This window comes from Ranitomeya imitator, chromosome 6, assembly GCF_032444005.1.
Source record: "Ranitomeya imitator isolate aRanImi1 chromosome 6, aRanImi1.pri, whole genome shotgun sequence".
NCBI lineage: Eukaryota > Metazoa > Chordata > Amphibia > Anura > Dendrobatidae > Ranitomeya > Ranitomeya imitator.
The window spans coordinates 496,804,324-496,825,593 of record NC_091287.1 but is presented as its reverse complement, the minus strand read 5'-3'; positions in this window follow the sequence as shown (position 1 = coordinate 496,825,593).

Here is a 21,270-nt window from a genome sequence, read left to right as displayed (position 1 = left end):
ATCACGAACGCTATACCACCGAACGACACGGTGACACAGACGAAGTTGCGCAGGAGGTACAAGAAGAGTTATTAGATGACCCAGTTCTTGACCCCGATTGGCAGCCATTGGGGGAACAGGGTGCAGGCGGCAGCAGTTCTGAAGCAGAGGAGGAGGAGGGGCCGCAGCAGGCATCAACATCGCCACAGGTTCCATCTGCCGGGCCCGTATCTTGCCCAAAACGCGTGGCAAAGCCAAAACCTGGTGGAGGACAGCGTGGCCATCCGGTTAAAGCTCAGTCTGCAATGCCTGAAAAGGTATCCGATGCTAGAAAGAGTGCAGTCTGGCATTTTTTTAAACAACATCCAATTGATCAGCGCAAAGTCATCTGTCAAAAATGTTCTACTTCCTTAAGCAGAGGTCAGAATCTGAAAAGTCTCAATACTAGTTGCATGCATAGACATTTAACCACCATGCATTTGAAAGCTTGGACTAACTACCAAACGTCCCTTAAGGTTGTTGCACCCTCGGCCAATGAAGCTAGTCATCAACGCAACATCCCTTCCGGCAGTGTAGGACCACCATTTAGCGCACCACCTGCTGTATCTGTGCAGGTATCTTTGCCAGGCCAAAGCAGTCAGGGTCAGGGAATCACCAGTTTCGTAGTAGGAAACACTGCATCTAGGGCACCGGCGGCAACAATACCATCTCCCACCGTCTCTCAGTCTGCCATGTCCACCGGCACCCCCGCTAGTTCCACGATCTCCATCTCTCCAGTCCAGCTCACCCTACATGAGACTATGGTTAGAAAAAGGAAGTACTTAGCCTCGCATCCGCGTACACAGGGTTTGAACGCCCACATAGCTAGACTAATCTCGTTAGAGATGATGCCCTACCGGTTAGTTGAAAGCGAAGCTTTCAAAGACCTGATGGACTACGCTGTACCACGCTACGAGCTACCCAGTCGACACTTTTTTTCCAGAAAAGCCATCCCAGCCCTCCACCAGCATGTTAAAGAGCGCATCGTCCATGCACTCAGGCAATCTGTGAGCACAAAGGTGCACCTGACAACAGATGCATGGACCAGTAGGCATGGCCAGGGACGTTACGTGTCCATCACGGCACACTGGGTAAATGTGGTGGATTCAGGGTCCACAGGGGACAGCAAGTTTGGGACAGTTCTGCCTAGCCCACGGTCTAGTAAACAGTTGTCTGTAGCCGTTCGCACCCCCTCCTCCTCCTCCTCCTCCTCGTCCTCCTGCAGAAGCAAGAGCTCGTCCACAGACCGCAGTCGCACAAACACTCCATCCGCACCTGCCACTGTTGCACACCAGGTCTCCCATTATGGGGCAGCTACTGGCATACGTCAGCAGGCTGTATTGGCTATGAAGTGTTTGGGCGACAATAGACACACCGCGGAAGTTCTGTCCGAGTTCTTGCAGCAAGAAACGCAGTCGTGGCTGGGCACTGTAGATCTTGAGGCAGGCAAGGTAGTGAGTGATAACGGAAGGAATTTCATGGCTGCCATCTCCCTTTCCCAACTGAAACACATTCCTTGCCTGGCTCACACCTTAAACCTGGTGGTGCAGTGCTTCCTGAAAAGTTATCCGGGGTTATCCGACCTGCTCCTCAAAGTGCGTGGACTTTGCGCACATATCCGCCGTTCGCCTGTACACTCCAGCCGTATGCAGACCTATCAGCGTTCTTTGAACCTTCCCCAGCATCGCCTAATCATAGACGTTGCAACAAGGTGGAACTCAACACTGCACATGCTTCAGAGACTGTGCGAACAGAGGCGGGCTGTTATGTTTTTGTGGGAGGATACACATACACGGGCAGGCAGTAGGATGGCAGACATGGAGTTGTCAGGTGTGCAGTGGTCGAAGATTCAAGACATGTGTCAAGTCCTTCAGTGTTTTGAGGAATGCACACGGCTGGTTAGTGCAGACAACGCCATAATAAGCATGAGCATCCCCCTAATGCGTCTGCTGATGCAAAGTTTGACGCACATAAAGGATCAGGCGTCTGCACCAGAGGAAGAGGAAAGCCTTGATGACAGTCAGCGATTGTCTGGTCAGGGCAGTGTACATGACGAGGTACCGGGCGAAGAGGAGGTGGAGGATGAGGAGGATGATGGGGATGAGTATATTTTTAATGAGGAAGCTTTCCCGGGGGCACGGGAAATTGGTGGCGTGGCAAGGCCGGGTTCTGGTTTTTTGAGGGACACAAGTGACGTAGATTTGCCTGCAACTGCCCCTCAACCAAGCACAACCGCAGATTTGACAATGGGAACTTTGGCCCACATGGCGGATTATGCCTTGCGTATCCTCAAAAGGGACACACGCATTACAAAAATGATGAACGATGACGATTACTGGTTGGCCTGCCTCCTTGATCCTCGCTATAAAGGCAAATTGCAAAATATTATGCCACATGAGAACTTGGAACTAATATTAGCAACAAAACAATCAACTCTTGTTGACCGTTTGCTTCTGGCATTCCCTGCACACAGCGCCCGTGATCGTTCTCACACGAGCTCCAGGGGCCAGCAGACCAGAGGTGTTAGAGGGGCAGAAATCAGAAGTGGCGTTGGCCAGAGGGGTTTTCTGACCAGGTTGTGGAGTGATTTTTCTATGACCGCAGACAGGACAGGTACTGCAGCATCAATTCAAAGTGACAGGAGACAACATTTGTCCAGTATGGTTACAAACTATTTTTCATCCCTTATCGACGTTCTCCCTCAACCGTCATTCCCATTTGATTACTGGGCATCCAAATTAGACACCTGGCCAGAATTGGCAGAATATGCATTGCAGGAGCTTGCTTGCCCGGCAGCTAGTGTCCTATCAGAAAGAGTATTCAGTGCTGCAGGTTCAATACTAACAGAAAAAAGGACTCGTCTGGCTACCCAAAATGTAGATGATCTAACCTTCATTAAAATGAACCACAACTGGATTTCAAAATCTTTTGCCCCACCCTGCCCGGCTGACACCTAGCTTTCCTATGAAAAGGTCTTGCCTGTGGACTATTCTGAATGACTTTTCCAATCTCGTAATTTTCTTCACCTGATTGTCCAGCATACGACATGTTTCCACCTCACGAAATGGCCAAACTCCCCACACGGGGTCGTGCTATCGCCACTTTGCGCTTGGACCCTTGAGAGTGCTGTTTGTCTGAAGAGGTGGGTGTGGCCGCTTTTGGTCGACGGCACTGCCACTGGGTCCCTCATAGTACAATAAAGTGTCTCTGGCGGTGGTGGTGCGCACCCAACGTCAGACTCACCGTTGTAATATGAGGGGCCCTGTGCCTGTACCGCCGGCCACAAGCCAGTTCCCCCCCCCCCAGCTCAAACAGTGCTCTACCACTAGCAAAATTATCTCTCACAGCTTCACCAATGTGTAGTCTAGGCGCTGACATCCTTCAATGCCTGGCACTGACAATACCATTGTTTTGACATTTTTGTTATGTTAGGCCTTCGAAGCCTGTCTGCGGTCACTCCTTCCACTAGACTTCCACTGACCATACACTGCTGCCCATGTACCCCTGGAACCAATTTAAAGTGCCTACAGCCAGCCCAATTTTGTTATGTTAGGCCTTCGAAGACTGTCTGCCGTCACTCCTTCCACTAGACTTCCACTGACCATACACTGCTGCCCATGTACCCCTGGAACCAATTTAAAGTGCCTACAGCCAGCCCAATTTTGTTATGTTAGGCCTTGGAAGCCTGTCTGCGGTCACTCCTTCCACTAGACTTCCACTGACCAGACCACTGCTGCCCATGTACCCCTGGAACCAATTTAAAGTGCCTACAGCCAGCCCAATTTTGTTATGTTAGGCCTTGGAAGCCTGTCTGCGGTCACTCCTTCCACTAGACTTCCACTGACCAGACCACTGCTGCCCGTGTACCCCTGGAACCAATTTAAAATTGCCTACAGCCATGTGTTAATATTTTAGGCCTTCGATGCCTGTCTGTGGTCACTCCTTCCACTAGGCCTCCACTGACCACACCACTGCTGCCCGTGTACCCCTGGAACCAATTTAAAATTGCCTACAGCCATGTGTGATTATTTTAGGCCTTCGATGCCTGTCTGCGGTCACTCCTTCCACTAGGCCTCCACTGACCACACCACTGCTGCCCGTGTAACCCTGGAACCAATTTAAAATTGCCTACAGCCATGTGTTATTATTTTAGGCCTTCGATGCCTGTCTGCGGTCACTCCTTCCACTAGGCCTCCACTGACCACACCACTGCTGCCCGTGTACCCCTGGAACCAATTTAAAATTGCCTACAGCCAGCCCAATTTTTTTATTTTAGGCCTTCGATGCCTGTCTGCGGTCCATTCTTTCAACTACTACTACACTGACCAGGGCACTGCTGCCCAAGTACCCCTGGAACCAATTTAAAATTGCCTACAGCCATGTGTTAATATTTTAGGCCTTCGATGCCTGTCTGTGGTCACTCCTTCCACTAGGCCTCCACTGACCACACCACTGCTGCCCGTGTACCCCTGGAACCAATTTAAAATTGCCTACAGCCATGTGTGATTATTTTAGGCCTTCGATGCCTGTCTGCGGTCACTCCTTCCACTAGGCCTCCACTGACCACACCACTGCTGCCCGTGTAACCCTGGAACCAATTTAAAATTGCCTACAGCCATGTGTTATTATTTTAGGCCTTCGATGCCTGTCTGCGGTCACTCCTTCCACTAGGCCTCCACTGACCACACCACTGCTGCCCGTGTACCCCTGGAACCATTTTAAAATTGCCTACAGCCAGCCCAATTTTTTTATTTTAGGCCTTCGATGCCTGTCTGCGGTCCATTCTTTCAACTACTACTACACTGACCAGGGCACTGCTGCCCAAGTACCCCTGGAACCAATTTAAAATTGCCTACAGCCATGTGTTAATATTTTAGGCCTTCGATGCCTGTCTGTGGTCACTCCTTCCACTAGGCCTCCACTGACCACACCACTGCTGCCCGTGTACCCCTGGAACCAATTTAAAATTGCCTACAGCCATGTGTGATTATTTTAGGCCTTCGATGCCTGTCTGCGGTCACTCCTTCCACTAGGCCTCCACTGACCACACCACTGCTGCCCGTGTAACCCTGGAACCAATTTAAAATTGCCTACAGCCAGCCCAATTTTTTTATTTTAGGCCTTCGATGCCTGTCTGCGGTCCATTCTTTCAACTACTACTACACTGACCAGGGCACTGCTGCCCAAGTACCCCTGGAACCAATTTAAAATTGCCTACAGCCATGTGTTAATATTTTAGGCCTTCGATGCCTGTCTGTGGTCACTCCTTCCACTAGGCCTCCACTGACCACACCACTGCTGCCCGTGTACCCCTGGAACCAATTTAAAATTGCCTACAGCCATGTGTGATTATTTTAGGCCTTCGATGCCTGTCTGCGGTCCCTCCTTCCACTAGGCCTCCACTGACCTGTCTACTGCGGCCCGTGTACCCCTTGAACCAACCTAATAAAATATTTAAAAAATTAATTTGATTATAAAAAATAAGATCGTGTTGAGATCTCAAATGCAGACATTTTAACAATCAAAACAAACACACAACAAATATCTGGAACTGTACTACAAAGGTCCAACAGCTACAATTTCTTTCTCCTGCAAGAAGTTAACTGAAAGTTTTTTGGAGTTGTTAACACAGATATGGCATCCACCGAGTGTTGTCCTGTCGCGTCTCCTTTAAATTATTTCCAATAAGATGTTAAACTATTAATTTAATAAAATCAATAATTAAAAAAATAATTGAGTAAGTCAAAAGCACATTGCAAATAAACATTAATTACAAATCAAGAAGCATGGCGCGTCCGAGGGTGAGTAGATACCGAATAAGAATATAATCACCCTCGGGCGCGCAATGCTTATTTACAACAGCCTTCCTTCCTAAGAATCAGCCCTTCCGTGGTGTAGAGAGAGGTTGTTGTTACACTCCAAGGTGTTCCCCAGGTTGCCTTTCCTGAGCTTCGATCTTCCGGCTCTCGTTTAGTAGCTGTTGGAAACTACGCTGCATTAGGCCTACTAATTGTGTATGGGTGAAACAGTGGCGCATCTGCGGTCCCTCCTTCCACTAGGCCTCCACTGACCTGTCTACTGCGGCCCGTGTACCCCTTGAACCAACCTAATAAAATATTTAAAAAATTAATTTGATTATAAAAAATAAGATCGTGTTGAGATCTCAAATGCAGACATTTTAACAATCAAAACAAACACACAACAAATATCTGGAACTGTACTACAAAGGTCCAACAGCTACAATTTCTTTCTCCTGCAAGAAGTTAACTGAAAGTTTTTTGGAGTTGTTAACACAGATATGGCATCCACCGAGTGTTGTCCTGTCGCGTCTCCTTTAAATTATTTCCAATAAGATGTTAAACTATTAATTTAATAAAATCAATAATTAAAAAAATAATTGAGTAAGTCAAAAGCACATTGCAAATAAACATTAATTACAAATCAAGAAGCATGGCGCGTCCGAGGGTGAGTAGATACCGAATAAGAATATAATCACCCTCGGACGCGCAATGCTTATTTACAACAGCCTTCCTTCCTAAGAATCAGCCCTTCCGTGGTGTAGAGAGAGGTTGTTGTTACACTCCAAGGTGTTCCCCAGGTTGCCTTTCCTGAGCTTCGATCTTCATGCTCTCGTTTAGTAGGTGTCGGAAAGTAGGCTGCATTAGGCCTAAAAAATGGGGAATGGGGTGGAGAGAGATGGTGTGTTACACTCCAAGGTGTTCTCCAGGTTTCCTCGCCATTGCTTCGATCTTCCGACTCTCGTTTAGTAGTTGTAGAAAACTACACTGCATTAGGCCTACAAAATGGGTATCGGGTGGAGAGAGATGGTGTGTTACACTCCAAGGTGTTCCCCAGGTTGCCTTTCCTGAGCTTCTATCTTCAGGCTCTCATTAAATTGTGGTTAAATGGAACAACTGCATTTGGCGTACTAGTTGGTTTGGGGCCTACTATCGGTGTCTGCCACTCCTTGCTGTTCTCCTGGTTTCCTGTCCTGAAATTCCATTTTCAGCCTCTCGTTAAGTAGTTGTTAATGTTAGACTGCATTTGGCCTACTAGTTGGGTTGGGGCCTACTATCGGTGTCTGCCACTCCTTGCTGTTCTCCTCCACTGAACAAAGCTGTGCCGCCTGTTTACTACGGTTGCCAATTTTGAACTGCATTTCGACTACTTACTGATTTGGCCCTACTCTCTGTGTCAGCCTCTCATTCCAGTTGTCCTCCACTGCAATGCCCCCTGGTTATTCCTGTGTTACCAATTTTGAACTGCATTTAGCCCACTTTATTCTTTGGGCCTATATCTGTGTTTCCACTTCATCGTGCCCATTGCCCAGCCAGTGATAGATGAGTCTGCTGGTACATTGACCCATAACGCAACATTCCCCGTGCACGCTACACAACAACATTGTGACCCTGCTGAAAGTCAGGTTGCTCTTCCCGCATACCATACCACCTTACACGGGGACAAAGAGGAAGGTGCAGATGAAAGTGCAGGTTCCTTCATCAGGTGGGGGGAGGAATACTAGTTGGCGACGTCACTGGCACAGGGCCTCTCATAGTACGCAAAAGTGTTGCTGCCGGTGGGAGGCGCCCCCGCCGTGCAAACACACCGCTGTACTTTGAGGGGCCCTGTGCCAGTGCCAATGCCAACGAGTGGGCCCCCCCTGCTTGCTCAGGATCACAGCACTTGCAAAGTTGAAATACTTACCTCTCCCTGCTCCACTGCCGTGACGTGGTCCAGATTTACTGGGCCCACTAATTACTTGAACCAGCCCTACCCCCCACAACTTTAGCCAAATGACCCCCAATTTCAAATGCCTTCCAATTATTTTAAGGTAAATTACGCTTGACAAGCTTCATTAAGAAGAATGGATGGTTTTGACATTAAAATGGGCACTCTAGGTGTTTTCCTGGCCCCCACTCACTGCCGACTATGCTGCCCCATTGACTTGCATTGGGTTTCGTGTTTCGGTCGATCCCGACTTTACGTCATAATCGGCCGATTTCACTCGACCCGACTTTGGACATAGTCGGGTTTCGCAAAACCCGGCTCGACTCTAAAAAGGTCAAGGTCGCTCAACTCTAGTCACCTACTCTTTTCTTGCAGTCGCTGCCCTCCTGCCCTGCTTTGTGCGAATGACACGTCCTACAGTACATCATCCACAAAATGTCCTCCATCGCGCTCCTGCGCAGGCGTACTTCTAAAAGTATTGTAGTGCGCAACCACCAGCACTCTTTGCACATTCCCCCCGCATGCCAACTTTAGTCTAATGTGTATGGGGGTAGACTATATATTCCCATCAATGTAACAGTTGCTATGTTTTGAATGACTATATATATACTGCTCAAAAAACTAAAGGGAACTCTAAAATCCCACATCCTAGATAACACTGAATGAAAAATTCCAGTTGTAAATCTTTATTAATTGTATAGTGGAATGCGTTGAGAACAGTAAAACCTAAAAATGATCAATGTAAATCACAACTAATATTTCATGGAGGTCTGGAGTTGGAATGATGCTCAAAATCAAAGTGGAAAATCAAATTGCAGGCTAATCCAACTTCAGTGGAAATGCCTCAAGGCAAGAAAATGATGCTCAGTAGTGTGTGTGGCCTCCACATGCCTGTATGACCTCCCTACAATGCCTGGGCATGCTCCTGATAAGGCGGCGGATGGTCTCCTCAGGGATCTCCTCCCAGACCTCGACTAAAGCATGCTGAAGGATGTTGCAGGCAGCAGATTGCTCTCCATGGCGTCTCCAGACTCTGTCACGTCTGTCACATGTGCTCAGTGTGAACCTGCTTTCATCTGTGAAGTACACAGGTCCCCAGTGGCGAATTTGCCAATCCTGGTGTTCTGCGGCAAATGCACGGTGTTGGGCTGTGAGCACAACCCCCATCTGTGGACGTCGGGCACTCAGACCATCCTTATGGAGTCAGTTTCTAACTGTTTGAGCAGACACATGCACATTTGTGGGCTGCTGGAGGTCATTTTGCAGGGCTCTGGCAGTGCTCCTCCTGTTTCTCCTTGCACAAAGACTGAGGTAGCGGTCCTGCTGCTGGATTGTTGCCCTCCTACGCCCACCTCCACGTCTCCTGGTGTACTGGCCTGTCTCCTGGTAGCACCTCCAGCCCCTGGACACTATGCTGACAGATACTGCAAACTTGTGCCATCCTGGATGAGCTGCCTACTACCTGAGCCACTTCCGAGGGTTGTAGAGTCCGTCTCATGTTACCACGAGTGTGAACGCACAACCAACATTCAAATTTGACCAAAACATCAGCCAAAACGCATTGGTACTGAGATGTGATCTGTGGTCCCCACCTGCAGAACCACTCCTTTATTGATTGTGTCTTGATAATTGCCAATATTTTCCATCTGTTGTCTATTCCATTTGCAAAACAGCATGTGACATTGTTTGTCAATCAGTGTTGCTTCCTAAGTGGACAGTTTGATTTCACAGAAGTTTGATTTACTTGGAGTTATATTCTGTTGTTTAAGTGTTCCTTTTATCTTTTTGAGCAGTGTATATATTTGATACCCACTTATCCTCGTGGGGTGGTAAGTGGGGTAATAGTTTTGGGGTTGATATCAGCTTTGTAGTGTCAGCTGACATCAAGCCCAGGGGTTAAAAATAGAGAGGCGGCTATTAGACACCTCAATTACTAACCCCTTAATCAAAAGTAAGAAAGACACACACAGAAAAAAGTCCTTTAATTGAAATAAACACACAGAAAAAAATTCCTTTACTTGAAATAAACACTACCCGACCTTCTTTTACTCATCTATTAATGTAACATTAAATATAAAAAATCTAAATGTATATTTACCTGTCCGCCTATAAGTCATATGTTACACGACGATCACCAATTCTGCTACATCTAGTTGCATTGCTGAGCAGTGACAAATGCTACTGTCCACCTATAATCCATTTGTCACACTCAGCCCGGCAACCAGATCATAATGAGCTGAGCATGAGAACACGGCTGCAAGTAACCAGCAAGGACATCATTAAGGTTACCGCCGGTTACACTCAGCTGCATTCTCACTCTCAGCTCATTGTGATCTGGTTGCCGGGCTGAGTGGGACATGTGGATTATAGGTGGACAGTTGAGTATAATTTTGATCAACCTCAATACCATTACCTTACTTGCCAACTCACCAGGGCAAGTGGGAAGAGCCAAGGCTAAGAGCTGGAATTGTCGCATCTAATAGATGCACCATTTCTGGGGCGGATGAAGGTTTGTCTTTTTAGTCTGGGAGAGGGCTATTAATATTAGCCCACAGCTGTCTGTTTAGCCTTTGCTGGTTATTAGATATAGATTGGACCTAACCTAATTTTTTGGGGTCTAAGTAAACAGCTGTGAGCTGATATTAATAGCCTGGGAAGCTTCATGGATGTTGGCCCTTTCCCAGAATAGTAACACCAGTCCCCAGCTGTCAGCTTTCCCTCAGCTGGTTAGGAAAATTTGTATTATAGCTGTCTTACGCTGATTAATTCAGCCACAGTAATTTATTAACTCTTTCAACCATATGTTGAACCCTGGTACCATTGAGACTGCAAAGTCATCTATTGAGTTGGTATTGGCAACAAATTCTATCACTCTTCCTAATTATAACATCTCCTATCACCATCAACTGTCTGTCATGCCCCTCTATACACATGATGAGAGCATTATACTGCCTCTGTACAAATCCCTAGTTAGACCGCACATGGAGTACTGTGTCCAGTTTTGGGCACCGGTGCTCAGGAAGGATATAATGGAACTAGAGAGAGTACAAAGGAGGGCAACAAAATTAATAAAGGGAATGGGAGAACTACAATACCCAGATAGATTAGCGAAATTAGGATTTTTTTTTTGCCCTCCTTTGTACTTTCTCTAGTTCCATTATATCCTTCCTGAGCACCGGTGCCCAAAACTGGACACAGTACTCCATGTGCGGTCTAACAAGGGATTTGTACAGAGGCATTATAATGCTCTCATCATGTGTATCCAGACCTCTTTTAATGCACCCCATGATCCTGTTTGCCTTGGCAGCTGCTGCCTGGCACTGGCTGCTCCAGGTAAGTTTATCATTAACTAGGATCCCCAAGTCCTTCTCCCTGTCAGATTTACCCAGTGGTTTCCCGTTCAGTGTGTAATGGTGATATTGATTCCTTCTTCCCATGTGTATATCCTTACATTTATCATTGTTAAACCTCATCTGCCACCTTTCAGCCCAAGTTTCCAACTTATCCAGATCCATCTGTAGCAGAATACTATCTTCTCTTGTATTAACTGCTTTACATAGTTTTGTATCATCTGCAAATATCAATATTTTACTGTGTAAACCTTCTACCAGATCATTAATGAATATGTTGAAGAGAACAGGTCCCAATACCGACCCCTGCGGTACCCCACTGGTCACAGCGACCCAGTTAGAGACTATACCATTTATAACAACCCTCTGCTTTCTATCACTTAGCCAGTTACTAACCCATTTACACACATTTTCCCCCAGACCAAGCATTCTCATTTTGTGTACCAACCTCTTGTGCGGCACGGTATCAAATGCTTTGGAAAAATCGAGATATACCACGTCCAATGACTCACCGTGGTCCAGCCTATAGCTTACCTCTTCATAAAAACTGATTAGATTGGTTTGACAGGAGCGATTTCTCATAAACCCATGCTGATATGGAGTTAAACAGTTATTCTCATTGAGATAATCCAGAAAAACATCCCTCAGAATCCCTTCAAATATTTTACCAGCAATAGAGGTTAGACTTACTGGCCTATAATTTCCAGGTTCTCATAAACCCATGCTGATATGGAGTTAAACAGTTATTCTCATTGAGATAATCCAGAATAACATCCCTCAGAAACCCTTCAAATATTTTACCAACAATAGAGGTTAGACTTACTGGCCTATAATTTCCAGGTTCACTTTTAGAGCCCTTTTTGAATATTGGCACCACATTTGCTATGCGCCAGTCCTGCGGAACAGACCCCGTCGCTATAGAGTCCCTAAAAATAAGAAATAATGGTTTATCTATTACATTACTTAGTTCTCTTAGTACTCGTGGGTGTATGCCATCCGGACCCAGAGATTTATCTATTTTAATCTTATTTAGCCGGTTTCGCACCTCTTCTTGGGTTAGATTGGTGACCCTTAATATAGGGTTTTCATTGTTTCTTGGGATTTCACCTAGCATTTCATTATCCACCGTGAATACCGTGGAGAAGAAGGTGTTTAATATGTTAGCTTTTTCCTCGTCATCTACAACCTGCGACTAATACTCTTGCAACATCACCCAATTTGGCCATGTAGGAACCATATTACTGTTGAGTAGTGTTGAGCATTCCGATACTGCAAATATCGGGTATCGGCCGATATTTGCTGTATCGGAATTCCGATGCCGAGTTCCGATATTTATGCGATATTTTCTGCAGTTTGTCCAAACAGAGGTTTCTAACCACATGTAGGATGTCAGAACACTCAGAAGAAGCTAGGAATAAAATTTTGCAGCCCATTTTGTTGCGCAGTCCCTTGTAAAAGTAAAAAAAATTGGGGCTAAAGCAACATTTTAGAGGTAAAATTTCAATGTATTTTTCTCTAGTCATCCTCCACGACAGCACCACAGGAGATATTCCCCACCCTAATACACAATAAACATGAAGAGGACAAATAGCCCCCCCACTTCCTGCCTCCAATGTTTTTTTTTTCTGCTCCTATTTGACATGAGGTTCTCCTGCACTTTCACGCTGCTTTCACATAAGTTTTTGGTCCGGGCAGCTGAGATTGATCGTTCCTATCTTTCCCTCCTATGGCTGCTTATGTCTCCCCTGGGACACAGGACCTCTCCTCTTTTACTGCGCCTCCGGGTTTAAGCAGAGAGGCTTGAACCTTGGGCCTCCCTGAGAGGACAACTGAATTACAACTCGCACTATTGGATTATGGAGTGAAACTTAATGAGCACCTGCAGGCCCTGCTTGCGCCTACTGAAACCAGAGATGGGGGTAGATCATCTAATAGGATGCTGCACTGGGGTCTTGGCACCTAGATAAAAGGAGCCCAGACTGAAGACACCACAAGGTAGGACTTTTTTATGATGGAGGGTACTTTTTATGATGGAGGGTGGTTGTTTTTCCTGCTCTGCTGCTGCAGAATCTAGCACTAACCCAAACCCAGTAGGTACCTGGCTTTTGGTAGGTCTCTTTATCTTTGGAGCAGGATACTCCTAAAGGGATTTATACTCATCGGCCCCTTCTCTCCTTTTTTAGAGAGACAAGGATCTTACTCCAGTAAAGAAAGACAAGTTGTCCTGTAAATGTGCCATCTGTTTAAAAAAAAAATACCATCTTCCCACAAGAAACACCTGTGTCACAGAAAACAATTTAAAGAAGAGCATCTTTCCTCAACTTTAGAGGCACAGCAGACCCAAGGCAGTAAAAAATACTACTTTCATCAGAAGACATGGACTGCAGTGAGAACCACCATGAATGTGGAAGAAGAAGGAAGTACCCAAAACACGGTTCAGGATGAGATTTCGGAGGTTTCAGGACACAAAAGAAATTTGCATTTCCAGTACATGAGAAAGTACAAAATCTGATACTTGATTAGTGGGAGCTTATAGAGAAGCGGTTAGGAATACTTGCAGAACAGAAGGAGAGGTTCCTGCTAGAGGAAAACAGTATAGTTAGTATCCCCAGTACCAGAAACGGATTGCAGAAGGGGCCCTTATTCTCCTGTGCTCCTTGTAAAATAGCCAAATGGGATGCACAGGATAATAATAAACCTAAAATCCTTAAATGTACATATAAAGTAGAAAAGGTTCAAGATGGAATCGTTAAAAACCACCATTCCATTAATAGTACAAGACTTTGTGATAGCAACCATAGACTCCCCAGGCATTTACCAAAATTATGGCGGAAGTGGTAGCATCCATCAGGAACAAAAATATCTGTGTTTTTCCTGACCTCGACGACCTTCTTGTGATAGGTCTGTCAGAACCAATTCTCATAGGTTACATGCGAGAAATTCTTCCACTTATTACATCCCTAGGGTGGCAGAATGGGCAAAACAAAAATTGGAACAGGACCCTCAGTTTACACAGAACATTATGTTCAGTGGTGAGGCAAACATTTTTGGGTGGGTCATTTATATGGATACTCCTAAGGCTACGTTCACATTAGCGTTTCGCTAATGTGCGTCGCTGTTGCGTCGGCGACGCAGCGGCGACGCAGCGGCGACGCGCCCCTATGTTTAACATAGGGGACGCGTGCGTTTTTTTGGTTGCGTTTTTCGACACGTGCGTCGTTTCCGACGCTAGCGTCGGACGCAAGAAAATGCAACAAGTTGCATTTTTCGTGCGTCCGATTTTCGTCAAAAAACGACGCACGCGTTTTTGCGCGCGTTTTGCACGCGTTTTTTGTGCGTCGTGCGTTGCGTCGCCGACGCACCGGCGCGCAACGCTAATGTGAACGTAGCCTAAATAACATGGGAATGGTGACAGTTTTCTTGCGTAGGGTGTCTTGCATTAAAATCTGCTGCAATGACCCGGGTACTGTGTTCACCAGACATCAACACAATTTCTATCTAATCCTCATGTGTTAACCTCTGCGACATGTCAAAGAGAAACTTGTAAATAACTCATGAAATAATAAAGTTACATTCATTCTCAATACGGTTGATGTGTCACATGACCCTCTTCCCATTGCAAAAAATAACGTTGGATCCAAAATGGCCGACTTCAAAATGACCACCATGGTCACCAACCATCTTGAAAAGTTTTCCCCCTCCCATATACTAATGTGCCACAAACAGGAAGTTGATATCACCAACCATTCCCATTTTATTTAGGTGTATCCATACACATGGCCCACCCTGTAGAATTTTCGCTTGGATCCTTCTTTCTACCTAAGGTGACTTCGGAGTACCTTATGTCCCAAGAAATCGTGCTGCCCTCTTTTTGTAAAAACTCATCCAATAGTAAAGAAATGGAATTCCATACTCTAGGCTTATGAAGAACTGTCCTTCACTATCTTCAAAGATCAAAATCCTGGAAGAAGGACCAAAACATCTACATACAACATTATGGACAAAGCAAAGGGAAAAAGGCTTCAATTGTGAATTATATCAAGAAGGCAATATGTGGAGCTTGCAAAATCCAAAAATTGGTACCTCCAGAAAAGTTCATGGCACATTCCACCAGAGCCATAACGGTCTCATGGGCTGAAAGGGCAAGTTCCTCCGTCAAGCAGATCTGCAGAGTCACTGCATGGTACTTGGTCCATACCTTTTCAAAACATTACAGGCTGGATCTGATGTCTAATACAGATTTGGTCATTGGAAGGAACGTTCTCCAGGCCATTGTCTCTCCCTAAAAAATTATTATTTGGCATTTTTCCTGTGGTGCTGTCGTGGAGGGTGACTAGAGAAAAATAGAATAATTTGATTTCTAGGAAGTCTCCACGACAGCATGGGTAATCCCACCCTACTATTTCACTGTATCATTTGTTTGGTGAAAATACATTTTGAAGCATTCATAACAGTGCGGTCCTTTAAAAAACACTGGAGACAGGAAGTAGGGAGATATATTTGACCTCTGTGTGTTTCCTGTCCCTATTAGGTTGGGGTGTATCTCCTGTGGTCCTGTCGTGTCGAGGTTTCCAAAAAATTAAATTACCAGTAAGTCTAATTTTCTTTATTACACTTTGCATTCATTTCTATCTAGCATCTTAAGGATTAAATAAAATCTTGACAGCAGTTTTGAAGTATTTGAGAAGTGCAGTTTTTAAAATGGTATCACTTTTGGGGAGTTTTTAATATATAGCCCTCTCAAAGTCCATTTAAATTGGAATAGGTCCGAAAAGAAACATGCTTTGTACATTTCTTGAAAAAGTGAGAAATTGCTGCTAAACTTTTAACCACTTTTAACCACTCTAACATTCTAACAAAATAAAATTACATTTGAGAAATAAAGCAGATAGAAAGTAGACATATTGGAAATGTTATTTATTAATATGTTATTTATTAATTATTTTACATAGCATAAAAAACTTGTCTAAGGATAGAAAATTGAAAGTTTGAAAATTGTGATTTTTTTAAACAATTTTCATCAAAATTCTGATATTTTCACAAATAAATGCAAAAAATATCAACTTAAATTTGCCACTAACATGAAGCACAATACATGAAAAAAATGAAGAGCTGAGTGATAAAGAAAGGGGGAAGGAAGGATTATTTATGTGAATAAAATGCAACTATTATTAATATATATGTATATATATATATATATATATATATATATATATATACAGTGGGGCAAAAAAGTATTTAGTCAGTCAGCAATAGTGCAAGTTCCACCACTTAAAAAGATGAGAGGCGTCTGTAATTTACATCATAGGTAGACCTCAACTATGGTAGACAAACTGAGAAAAAAAAATCCAGAAAATCACATTGTCTGTATTTTTAACATTTTATTTGCATATTATGGTGGAAAATAAGTATTTGGTCAGAAACAACATTTCATCTCAATACTTTGTAATATATCCTTTGTTGGCAATGTCAGAGGTCAAACGTTTTCTGTAAGTCTTCACAAGGTTGCCACACACTGTTGTTGGTATGTTGGCCAATTCCTCCATGCAGATCTCCTCTAGAGCAGTGATGTTTTTGGCTTTTCGCTTGGCAACACGGACTTTCAACTCCCTCCAAAGGTTATCTATAGGGTTGAGCTCTGGAGACTGGCTAGGCCACTCCAGGACTTTGAAATGCTTCTTACGAAGCCACTCCTTCGTTGCCCTGGCGGTGTGCTTTGGATCATTGTCATGTTGAAAGACCCAGCCACGTTTCATCTTCAATGCCCTTGCTGATGGAAGGAGGTTTGCACTCAAAATCTCACGATACATGGCCCCATTCATTCTTTCATGTACCCGGATCAGTCGTCCTGGCCCCTTTGCAGAGAAACAGCCCCAAAGCATGATGTTTCCACCACCATGCTTTACAGTAGGTATGGTGTTTGATGGATGCAACTCAGTATTCTTTTTCCTCCAAACACGACAAGTTGTGTTTCTACCAAACAGTTCCAGTTTGGTTTCATCAGACCATAGGACATTCTCCCAAAACTCCTCTGGATCATCCAAATGCTCTCTAGCAAACTTCAGACGGGCCCGGACATGTACTGGCTTAAGCAGTGGGACACGTCTGGCACTGCAGGATCTGAGTCCATGGTGACGTAGTGTGTCACTTATGGTAGGCCTTGTTACATTGGTCCCAGCTCTCTGCAGTTCATTCACTAGGTCCCCCCGCGTGGTTTTGGGATTTTTGCTCACCGTTCTTGTGATCATTCTGACCCCACAGGGTGGGATTTAGCGTGGAGCCCCAGATCGAGGGAGATTATCAGTGGTCTTGTATGTCTTCCATTTTCTAATTATTGCTCCCACTGTTGATTTTTTCACTCCAAGCTGGTTGGCTATTGCAGATTCAGTCTTCCCAGCCTGGTGCAGGGCTACAATTTTGTTTCTGGTGTCCTTTGACAGTTCTTTGGTCTTCACCATAGTTGAGTTTGGAGTCAGACTGTTTGAGGGTGTGCACAGGTGTCTTTTTATACTGATAACAAGTTTAAACAGGTGCCATTACTACAGGTAATGAGTGGAGGAAAGAGGAGACTCTTAAAGAAGAAGTTACAGGTCTGTGAGAGCCTGAAATCTTGATTGTTTGTTTCTGACCAAATACTTATTTTCCACCATAATATGCAAATAAAATGTTAAAAAAACAGACAATGTGATTTTCTGGATTTTTTTTTTCTCAGTTTGTCTCCCATAGTTGAGGTCTACCTATGATGTAAATTACAGACGCCTCTCATCTTTTTAAGTGGTGGAACTTGCACTATTGCTGACTGACTAAATACTTTTTTGCCCCACTGTATATATATAAACAATGGGGTTAGTCTTCATTGTCTTTTCTCTTTCTCGGGTCCTCTACCAGAGTTGTTCCCCAAATTGTGGTTTTCTGGACAGAGAGTTCAGATGTTGCTCCTGGGATCTGTTGTAGCCATTTTCCAAATTCTTGGCTCAGTCTTGACTTTTCTGTGTCTTGCTCAATGGGGGTCAGATTTCCGTCTTCCTTACCTCGGCTGTCTCTGAGCGCTGAACACCTTGTACTTCTGGGAGGTTGCCGTTCTGGAATATGACAGCACTGGATGATAATGTCTCTTCCTACTTCTTCTCAAATCTTTGGCGGTTAATGTGCATCTTTTTTCTCAACACATTTTTGTGATCCAGTTGACTGTTTGCATCAAAACTTTGGATGGTTCTGTTGATTATCTTGGTAATTTCGAGACTGCTGCATCCCTCTATAAAACTTTTCGCAATTTTTAGAGTCAGTTAATCTTTTTTTTTTTTTTTAGCTCATATTGCCTGAAGAAAACAAGCTGCCTAATAATTCTGGTCACCTTGATAAAGGGCGTAATATCCTAAGGCCGAACTGTCCTCATTACACAAATACACATCACCTGATCTGCTTCATCCAATAAGCATTCAAGGTTATATAGTTTTGTGTTGGAAAATCTGCATAAAGGCTTGCTCACACGAGCATATGACATGGCTGAGTTCTATGTGATGTTTTATCAGAGAGCATGGGGCAGTGCAGATCTGCGAGTATTTTCTCATGCCGATTTGGCTTGAGAAAACAATCCCAGCACGCTGCGAGTGCATCCAATAATTGGATCACGCATACCCATACAAGTGAATGGGTGCGTGGGCATTATCAGACTGAACTGAGATGTCATCCAAGTGCAGTTCGACATCCAATTGGACAGACCATCAGCAGAATTGGCTTTCAGTACCATCTTTATGCTGATGACACACAACTATACACATCATCCCCTGACCTTACCCCCGCTGTACTACAGAACACCACTAACTGTCCGCAGTCTCCAACATCATGTCTGCTCTCTATCTGAAACTCAACCTCTTCAAAACTGAACTTCTTCTGCTCCCGCCATCTACTAACCTCCCTAAATCTGACATTTCCCTCTCCGTGGGTGGCACCATAATAACACGCCGGCAGCAGGCGCGCTGTCTGGGTGTTATGTTTGACTCCGATCTCTCCTTCACCTCCCATATACAATCTCTTGCCCGCTCATGCTGCTTACACCTAAAGAACATCTCTAGAATCCGCCCTTTTCTCACCATGGAAACAACAAAAACCCTCACTGTCGCCCTGATTCACTCCCGCCTGGACTACTGTAATGCTCTATTAATTGGCCTCCCCCTCACTCGACTTTCCCCTCTCCAGTCTATCCTTAATGCAGCAGCCAGGGTTGTCCATCTGGCTAATCGTTACTCGGACGCATCCGCTCTTCGCCAGTCTTTACACTGGCTGCCCATTCATTACAGGATACAATTCAAAGTACTTGTTCTCACCCACAAAGCTCTGCACAGTGCGGCACCCCCTTACATCTCCTCCCTCATTTCTGTCTATCGGCCTAACAGACCACTGCGCTCTGGAAATGATTTTTGACTAACCTCTGCCCTAATCCGTACCTCCCACTCCCGACTCCAAGACTTCTCCCATGCTGCGCCAATCCTCTAGAATGCTCTACCCCAACATATTAGGACCATTCACAATTTGCATAGTTTTAGGCACTCGCTCAAAACACATTTGTTCAGAGCGGCCTACCACGTTCACTAATCAAACTCATTTTATGTTTGTGTGTGTGTGTAGCCCATTCACTATCCCCATCTATTCCCTGCTCCCTGAAGATGGCTGGACCATGATTGTAAATACATCATTGTAAATACACACCTGTGCTTTGTATCTCCCCACCTCATTGTAGAATGTAAGCTCTCACGAGCAGGGTCGTCTTATTTCGCTTTAATTATTGTATTGCTAACGTTGTTACTTATGACTGTTGTGTTTGAAACTGTTTAACTGTAAAGCGCTGCGGAATATGTTGGCGCTATATAAATAAAGATTATTATTTTTATTATTATCCGCGGACTTAGAGAATGAAAAAAAAATGGAGAAATTATGCTCCCCATCTTCTCGGCACCTGTGCTGCGATTCTATCATACAAGAAAATCGGATCCCACTAACATGAGTGTCATTAGCATAATCAGCCCAACTCTCTCTCATGAGAGAACATACGCAAGTGTGAGCGAGCTCTTAAAATGATGATGAGGTGAAAATACTCGCTTGCCTGATAATTATTTTATCTTTTTTGAAGTACATGCAGATTGTTTTTGCTCTAGTTCTTAAGTCGGCATTGGTTTTTAATATTCTGACTAGTTGATTATATGGGTACATAGTGTCGAATAGGGATACAGTGTTGTTCTGTAGTTTTAGGTAGTCAATGAATGCTTTCTTGCTATCTTTGCAGCTCTCCATATATTAGGAAAGTCTTAACTGTGGTGACGAAACTCATCCAGTAGGTTTTATAGCGTGGACTGATAATGCTGGAGTTAGTGTAAAGTTCACACAAAATACTATATATGTGTAAATGTACTTTATATCTTACTGCATTTTAATGACTGTTCTAGCCGTTAAACAGGGAATTGTCATTTCGTTGGGGCCCTTTGACTGTTTTTATGGAAAAACTGATGCATAAGCAGAGGTCATAAATAGCTCTTAACCTTTCAAATGAGAAAAATACTTAATGAAAACTAATTACACGTTGCCGCGGAGCTCTTACATCTACTCAACACACATTTTTAAGTTCCCGTGTGCCTTGTTTTTAAGAATGTAGCACCTGGAAAAACAAAGATATTTAATGGGTTTATGCCAGAGAAAGCTGTGGAATGACATCATGTTTGTCAATCATGTCATATTGTAGGTATGATTGTAATACAGGACAGGAAAATACGCACATTTTTATTTGTACAGATGCCTTAATATGCAGATATTTATGTATTATTTTAATTATAGAATTAATATTATGGTAAATCAATATCTCAACTTCATTTATAAATAGTCTCCAACACAACAATGACTCATCCAAGAACCATGGCATCCAGGAAGCACATCAGGGTAAGTCTGGGCAGAGGAACACATTTTTGTACTTCATTCCTGATATTCTCTTTTCTTCTCAACTGCTGTCCTGCTCCAATATTATTAGACACATTTGGTTTGATGTACTGAGGTGGTGACTATCTGTCAGTGTAAATGCAGGTCTAAGTGTGTTATCAAATGTGTCTATACAGGAATGGATAGCTGTGGAAGTTCTGAGCTTCTGGAGCTGGAGTTCCTAAATCCAGATTCACATAAGTAGGTT